We start from the raw sequence: 8,960 nt of genomic DNA on the forward strand, positions 1-8,960 counted from the left end.
TGTTTGTCTTCACACCCAACAATCGCGAGTTTAAAGCTCGTCACAGTCATTCAATCCCTGAATCCTACTCGGAATACCACAGACAAGGTTTAGACTTTTTGGATTCTCATGAATTCCATCATCAATCTAGCTTATACCACGAAGATTCTGATTAAGGAATCCAAGAGATATGCGGCCGGTCTAAGGTAGAACGGAAGTGGTTGTCAGTCACGCGTTCATAGGTGAGAATGATGATGAGTGTCACGGATCATCACATTCATCATGTTGAAGTGCAATGAATATCTTATAATAAGAACAAGCGAAATTGAATAGAAAATAGTAGTAATTGCATTGAAACTTGAGGTACAGCTGAGCTCCACACCCTTAATCTATGGTGTGTAGAAACTCCACCGTTGAAAATACATAAGTGATGAAGGTTCAGGCATGGCCGAATGGCCAGCCTTCAAACATGATCAGAAGACCGAATGGTCAAAAGACCTTACAATCAAAAGACTTCCTGGTCAAAGACTAGTAAAAAGTTCTATTTATACTAAACTAGCTACTAGGGTTTACAGAAGTAAGTAATTGATGCATAAATCCACTTCCGGGGCCCACTTGCTATATGTTTGGGCTGAGCTTGATCTTTACACGATTTGAGGCTTATCTTGAAGTTGAACACCAAGTTGTAACATGTTTTTGGCGTTCAACTCTGGTTCGTGACGTGTTTCTGGCGTTTGACTCCAGAATGAAGCATAGAGCTGGCGTTGAGCGCCAGTTTACATCGTCAAATCTCGAATAAAGTATGGACTATTATATATTGCTGGAAAGCTCTAGATGTCTACTTTCCAATGCCGTTAAGAGCGCTCCATTTCGAGTTTTTTGGCTCCAGAAAATCCATTTCGAGTGTAGGGAGGTCAGAATCCAACAACATCAGCAGTCCTTTGTCAGCCCTTTTATCAGAGTTTTGCTCAAGTCCCTCAATTTCAGTCAGAAAACACCTGAAATCATAGAAAAACACACAAACTCATAGTAAAGTTTATAAATGTGAATTTAGCATAAAAACTAATGAAAACATCCCTAAAAGTAGCTAGATCCTACTAAAAACTAGCTAAAAATAATTCCAAAAAGCGTATAAATTATCCGCTCATCACAACACCAAACTTAAATTGTTGCTTGTCCCCAAGCAACTGAAAATAAATTAGGATAAAAGGAAGAGAATATACTATAAATCCTAAAATATCAATGAATATTAATTCTAATTAGATGAGCGGGACTTGTAGCTTTTTGCTTCTGAACAGTTTTGGCATCTCACTTTTTTCCTTGAAGTTTAGAATGATTGGCATCTATAGGAACTTAGAATTTCAGATAGTGTTATCGATTCTCCTAGTTAAGTTTCTTGATTCTTAAACACAGCTACTTTTATGAGTCTTGGTCGTGGCCCTAAGCATTTTGTTTTCCAATATTACCACCGGATACATAAATGCCACAGACACATAACTGGGTGAACCTTTTCAGATTGTGACTCAGCTTTGCTAAAGTCCCCAGTTAGAGGTGTCCAGAGCTCTTAAGCACACTCTTTTTGCTTCGGATCACGACTTTAACCACTCAGTCTCAAGCTTTTCACTTGGTCCTGCATGCCACAAGCACATGGTTAGGGACAGCTTAATTTAGCCGCTTAGGCCTGGATTTTATTTCCTTGGGCCCTCCTATCCATTGATGCTCAAAGCCTTGGATCTTATTTACCCTTGCCTTTTGGTTTTAAGGGCTATTGGCTTTTTCTGCTTGCTTTTTTTTCGCAAGCTTTTGCTATTCACTGCTTTTTCTTGCTTCAAGAATCAATTTTCATAATTTTTCAAATTGTCAATAACATTCTCTTTGTTCATCATTCTTTCAAGTGCCAACAATTTTAACATTCATAAACAACAAGATAAAAAATATGCATTGTTCAAGCATTCATTCAGAAAACAAAAAGTATTGTCACCACATCAATATAATTAAACTAAATTCAAGGATAATTTTGAAATTCATGTACTTCTTGTTCTTTTGAATTAGAAACATTTTTCATTTAAGAGAGGTGAAAGGTTCATGGAATTATTTATAGCCTTAAGACATAGTTACTAAATATTAATGATCATGTAACAGAGACACAAATATAGATAACATAATAAGCATAAAAATCGAAAAAAAACAGAAAAATAAGAACAAGGAATGAATCCACCTTAGTGATGGTGGCACTTTCTTCTTGAAGAACCAATGATGTCCTTGAGTTCTTCTAAGTCTCTTCCTTGCCTTTGTTGCTCCTCCCTCATTGCTCTTTGATCTTCTCTAATTTTATGGAGAATGATGGAGTGCTCTTGATGTTCTACCCTTAATTGATCCATATTGTAACTCAAATCTTCAAGAGAAGTGTTGAATTATTCCCAATAGTTGTTGGGAGGAAAGTGCATCCTTTGAGGCATCTCCGGGATTTCTTGGTGATGAGCTTCCTCATGCGTCTCTTGGGTTCCATGAGTGGGCTCTCTTGTTTGCTCCATCCTTTTCTTAGTGATGGGTTTGTCCTCCTCGATGAGGATGTCTCCTTCTATGATGACTCCAGCTGAGTAACATAGATGGCAAATAAGATGAGAAAAAGCTAGCCTCGCCAAAGTAGAGGGCTTATCGGCTATTTTGTAGAATTCAAGGGAGATGACTTCATGAATTTCTACTTCCTCTCCAATCATGATGATATGGATCATGATGGTCCGATCCACAGTAACTTCAGATCGGTTGCTAGTGGGGATGATGGAGCGTTGGATGAACTCCAACCATCCTCTAGCCACAGGCTTAAGGTCTAATCTTCTTAATTGAACCAGCTTGACTTTGGAGTCTCTTTTCCATTGGGCTCCTTCAACACATATGTCCCTAAGGACTTGGTCCAACCTTTGATCAAATTTGACCATTCTTGTGTAGGGGTGTGCATCTCCTTGCATCATGGGCAAGTTGAATGCCAACCTCACATTTTCCAGACTAAAATCTAAGTATTTTCCCCGAACCATTGTAAGATAGTTCTTTGGATTCGGGTTCATACTTTGATCATGGTTCCTAGTGATCCATGCATTGGCATAGAACTCTTGAACCATCAAGATTCCGACTTGTTGAATGGGGTTCGTCAGAACTTCCCAACTTCTTCTTTGATTCTCATGTCGGATTTCCGGAAACTCATTTTTCTTGAGCTTGAAAGGGACCTCAGGGATCACCTTCTTTTTGGCCACAACATCATAGAAGTGATCTTGATGGGTTTTGGAGATGAATCTTTCCATCTCCCATGACTCGGAGGTGGAAGCTTTTGTCTTCCCTTTCCCTTTTCTAGAGGTTTCTCCGGCCTTAGGTGCCATCAATGGTAATGGAAAAACAAAAAGCTTATGCTTTTACCACACCAAACTTAAAATATTGCTCGCCCTCGAGCAAGAGAAGAAAGAAAAGAAGAAGAAGAGAAAATATGGAGGAGAGTGTGGGAGGTGTATTCGGCCAAGGTGTAGAAGAAGGGGTTGTGTTGTGTGAAATTTTAAGGAGAATAGAAAGGTTTATATAGTGAGGGGAGAGGGAGTAGGTTCGGCCATTTAGGGTGGGTTTTGGGTGAGAAAGAAATTTGAATTTTGAAGGTAGGTGGGGTATATGGGGAAGAGTGGATGGATGTGAGTGGTGAAGGGGGTAATTGGGAAGAGAGATTGAGGTGATTGGTGAAGGATTTTGGGGAAGAGTGTTTATTAGAAAGAGAGGATGAATGTTGAGAAGAGGGAAGAATATAGTAGGTGGGGATCCTGTGGGGTCCACAGATCCTGAGGTGCCAAGGATTTACATCCTTGCACCAATTAGGCATGTAAAATGCCTTTGCGTGCAATTCGGCGTTTAAACACCGAAGTGATGCATGTTCTGTGCATTCAACGCCCATGTGCAGCATGTTTCTGGCATTGAACGCCAGTTCCATGCTTGTTTCTGGCGTTCAGCGCCAGATTCATGCTCTGTTCTGGCGTTGAACGCCAGACAGATGCTCCTTACTGGCGTTTAAACGCCAGTAAGTCCTTCCTCCAGGGTGTGATTTTTTTTCTACTGTTTTTTATTCTATTTTTAATTTGAATATTTTTTTCGTGACTCTACATGATCATGTACCTAATAAAATATGAAAGAACAATAAAAAATAAAAAATAAAAAATAAAATTAGATAAATAAAAATTGGGTTGCCTCCTAATAAGCGCTTCTTTAATGTCAATAGCTTGACAGTAGGCTCTCATGGAGCCACACAGGTGATCAGGTCAATATTGTATAGTCCCAACACCAAACTTAGAGTTTGGTTGTAGGGATTCAACACCAAACTTAGAGTTTGGTTGTGGCCTCCCAGCACCAAACTTAGAGTTTGACTGTGGGGGCTCTGTTTGACTCTGTACTGAGAGAAGCTCTGCATGCTTACTCTCCCTTGTTACAGAAAGATAGCTGTGTGCCTTAAACACAAGGTAGTCCCCATTCAATTGAAGGACTAATTCTCCTCTGTTAACATCTATCACAGCTTCTACTGTGGCTAGGAAAGGTCTTCCAAGGATGATGCATTCATCCTCCTCCTTCCTAGTGTCTAAGATTATAAAATCAGCAGGAATGTAAAGGCCTTTAACCTTTACTAACACGTCCTCTACTAATCTATAAGCTTGTCTTACTGACTTGTTTGACAATTGTAATGAGAATAAGGCAGGCTGTACCTCAATGATCCCCAGTTTCTCCATTACAGAGAGTGGCATAAGATTTATGCCTGACCCTAGGTCACACAGAGCTTTCTCAAAGGTCATGGTGCCTATGGTACAGGGTATTAAGAATTTGCCAGGATCTTGTTTCTTTTGAGGTAAGGTTTGCTGAACCTATGTATCAAATTCACTAATGAGCAAGGGAAGTTCATCTTCCCAAGTCTCATTACCAAATAACTTGGCGTTTAGCTTCATGATGGCTCCTAGATATTGAGAAACTTGCTCTCCAGTCACATCTTCATCCTCTTCTGAGGAAAAATAGTCTTCAGACCTCATGAATGGCAGAAGGAGATTTAATGAAATCTCTATGGTCTCTATATGAGACTCAGATTCCTTTGGATCCTTAATAGGGAACTCCTTCCTGCTTGAGAGACGTCCCATGAGATCTTCCTCATTGGGATTCGCGTCCTCTCCCTCCTTCTTGCATTCGGCCATGTTGAGTATATCAATGGCCTTGCACTCTCTCTTTGGATTCTCTTCTGTATTGCTTGGGAGAGTACTATGAGGGGTTTCAGTAACTTTCTTACTCAGCTGGCCCACTTGTGCCTCCAAATTTCTAATAGAGGATCTTGTTTCACTCATGAAACTTAAAGTGGCCTTAGACAGATCAGAGACTAGATTAGCTAAATTAGAAGTGCTTTGCTCAGAATTCTCTGTCTGCTGCTGAAAAGATGATGAAAAAGGCTTGCCATTGCTAAACCTGTTTTTTCCACCATTATTAAAGCCTTGTTGAGGCTTTTGTTGATCCTTCCATGAGAAATTTGGATGATTTCTCCATGATGAATTTTAGGTGTTTCCATAAGGTTCACCTAAGTAATTTACCTCTGCTATTGCAGGGTTATCAGGATCATAAGCTTCTTCTTCAGAAGATGCCTCTTTAGTACTGTTGGATGCATTTTGCCATCCATTCAGGCTTTGGGAAATCATGTTGACTTGCTGAGTCAACATTTTATTCTGAGCCAATATGGCATTCAGAGCATCAATCTCAAGAATTCCCTTCCTCTGAGGCGTCCCATTATTCACGGAATTCCTCTCAGAAGTGTATATGAACTGGTTATTTGCAACCATGTCAATAAGTTCTTGAGCTTCTGCAGGCATTTTCTTTAGGTGAATGGATCCACCTGCAAAATGGTTCAGTGACATCTTAGAGAACTCAGACAGACCATAATAGAATATATCCAAAATGGTCCATTCTGAAAGCATGTCACAAGGACACCTTTTGGTCATCTGCTTGTATCTTTCCCAAGCTTCATAGAGGGATTCACCATCTTTTTGTTTGAATGTCTGAACATCCAATCTAAGCTTGCTCAGCTTTTGAGGAGGAAAGAATTTAGCCAAGAAGGCCGTGACCAGCTTATCCCTGGAGTCCAGGCTATCCTTAGGTTGTGAATCCAACCATGTTCTAGCTCTGTCTCTTACAGCAAAAGGAAAAAGCATGATCCTGTAGACTTCAGGATCTACTCCATTCATCTTTACAGTCTCACAGATCTGCAAAAACTCAGTTAAGAACTGGTAGGGATCTTTTGATGGAAGTCCATGAAACTTGCAGTTTTGTTGCATTAGAGCAACTAATTGAGGTTTCAGCTCAAAATTGTTTGCTCCAATGGCAGGAATTGAGATGCTTCTTCCATCAAACTTGTAAGTAGGTGTAGTATAATCACCAAGCATCCTCCTTGCATTATTGTTGTTAGGTTCGGCTGCCATCTCCTTCTCTTGTTCGAAAATTTCAGCAAGGTTGTCTTTGGATTGTTGTAATTTAGCTTCTCTTAGTTTTCTCTTTAGAGCCCTTTCAGGTTCTGGATCAGCTTCAACAAGAATGCCTTTTTCCTTGTTCCTGCTCATATGAAAGAGAAGAGAACAGAAAAAGAAGAGAAATCCTCTATGTCACAGTAAAGAGGTTCCTTATTATTAGTAGAAGAAGAAAGGGAATAAGAAGAATGGAGAATCCAAACACAAGGGTAAGGATAGAGGTAGTGATTGAGATGAAGAGAAGTGTTAGTGAATAAATAAATAAATAGAGGAAGATGAGAGAGAGAGAATTCGAAAATTAATTTTGAAAAGCAGTTAATGATTTTCGAAAATTAAAGGTGGGATAGAATTAAAATTAAAATTTAAAACAATTAGTTAATTTAAAAAGAATTTTGAAAAAGGGATGAGATATTTTCGAAAATTAGAGAGGGAGAAGTAGTTAGGTGGTTTTGAAAAAGATAAGAAACAAACAAAAAGTTAATTAGTTAGTTGAAAAAGATATTAAAATTAAATTTGAAAAGATAAGAAGATAAGAAGTTAGATAAAATATTTTGAAATCAAATTTTTGAAAAAGATAAAATTTTGAAAAAGATATGATATAAAAGATATGATTAAAAAGATATGGTTAGAATAGATTTAATTTTTTAAAATTAAAATTAATTACATAACTAACAAGAAACTAAAAGATAAAATTCTAGAATTTAAAGATTGAACCTTTCTTAACAAGAAAGTAACAAACTTCAAATTTTTTAATCAATCATATTAATTGTTAGCATAATTTTCGGAAAAAAAAAAAGATAAAATTAAGAAAAATATTTTTGAAAAATATTTTAAAGAATTTTCGAAAATTAATAAGAAAAATGAAAAAGATTTGATTTTTGAAAAAAAAATTGAAAAGATAAGATTTTTTAAAATTTGAAATGTTGACTTGACTTACAAGAAATAACTAATTTTAAAATTTTTTGACTAAGTCAACCCAAATTTTCGAAATTTTGAGAGAAAAAAAGAAAAGATATTTATTTTTTTTATTTTTGAATTTTTAATGATGAGAGAGAAAAACACAATTATGACCTAAAACATGAAAATTTTGGATCAAAACACATGATGCATGCAAGAACACTATGAATGTCAAAATGAACACCAAGAACACTTTGAAGATCTTGATGAACATCAAGAACATATTTTTGAAAAAATTTTTATGCAAAGAAAACATGCAAGACACCAAACTTAGAAATCCTTAATGCACGGACACTATGAAAGCAAAAATGCATATGAAAAACAATAAAAGACACAAAACAAGAAAACATCAAGATCAAACAAGAAGACTTACCAAGAACAACTTGAAGATCATGAAGAAGACCATGAATGCATGAATTTTTGAAAAATAATGCATAAATTTTTACAAGCATCCAATTGACACCAAACTTAAAAATTGACTCAAGACTCAAACAAGAAACACAAAATATTTTTGGTTTTTTTATGATTTTATGATTTTTTTGTATTTTCTTTTATATTTTTTTGAAAAACATATAGAAAAAAAAAGAAAATAATAAATCCAAAATTTTTAATAAGAATTCCAGGAATCTTTCAATATTAGCCTAAAGCTCCAATCCAAGGGTTGGGCATGGCTTAATAGCCAGCCAGCTTTAGAAAATATAAATCAGGCATGTAACAACTGATATTCCAATTAACTTGCCTCTATGCTGATGGTTTTGAAGCCTCAATCTAATTGAGTTAGACATGGCTTTACAGCCAGCCAAGCTTCAACATACTTTATGAAACACTAGAATTCATTCTTAAAATTTTTGAATAATTTTTCAAAAACAAAGAAAAACTTTTGAAAAATATTTTTGAAAACTTTTTGAAAAGAAAAATAAAAAGAAAATTACCTAATCTGAGCAACAAGACGAACCGTCAATTGTCCAAATTCGAACAATCCCCGGCAACGGTGCCAAAAACTTGGTGCACGAAATTGTGATCATAAACAATGGCGCCAAAAACTTGGTAGCGCTCTCAAACGTGAATCACACTTAGTCACAACTCTGCACAACTAACCAGCAAGTGCATTGGGTCGTCCAAGTAATACCTTACGTGAGTTAGGGTCGATCCCACGGAGATTGTTGGTATGAAGCAAGCTATGGTCATCTTGTAAATCTCAGTTAGGCGGATAGTAAATGTTATGGAGTTTTCGAATAGTAAATAAAGCAGAAAATAAAGATAGAGTTACTCATGTAATTCAATGGTGGGAATTTCAGATAAGTGTGTGGAGGTGCTTGTCCCTGTTGGATCTCTGCTTTCCTATTGTCTTCCTTCAATCCTTCTTATTCCTTTCCATGGCAAGCTGTATGTAGGGCATCACCGTTGTCAATGGCTACATCCCATCCTCTTAGTGAAAAAGGTCCAAATGCTCTGTCACGGCACGGCTAATCATCTATCGGTTCTCAATCATGTTGGAATAGA

General features: G+C 37.0%; 1 non-coding gene across 1 annotated transcript; it reads left to right on the forward strand.

The window, feature by feature from the left end:
• Positions 1–5,948: 5,948 nt before the first annotated feature.
• Positions 5,949–6,056, forward strand: LOC112699968 (small nucleolar RNA R71). The gene has a single exon (XR_003152898.1). It is a non-coding gene; the product is annotated as a small nucleolar RNA R71 (small nucleolar RNA).
• Positions 6,057–8,960: the final 2,904 nt, after the last annotated feature.

This window comes from Arachis hypogaea, chromosome 6 (assembly GCF_003086295.3).
Source record: "Arachis hypogaea cultivar Tifrunner chromosome 6, arahy.Tifrunner.gnm2.J5K5, whole genome shotgun sequence".
In the NCBI taxonomy this organism is placed as follows: Eukaryota; Viridiplantae; Streptophyta; class Magnoliopsida; order Fabales; family Fabaceae; genus Arachis; species Arachis hypogaea.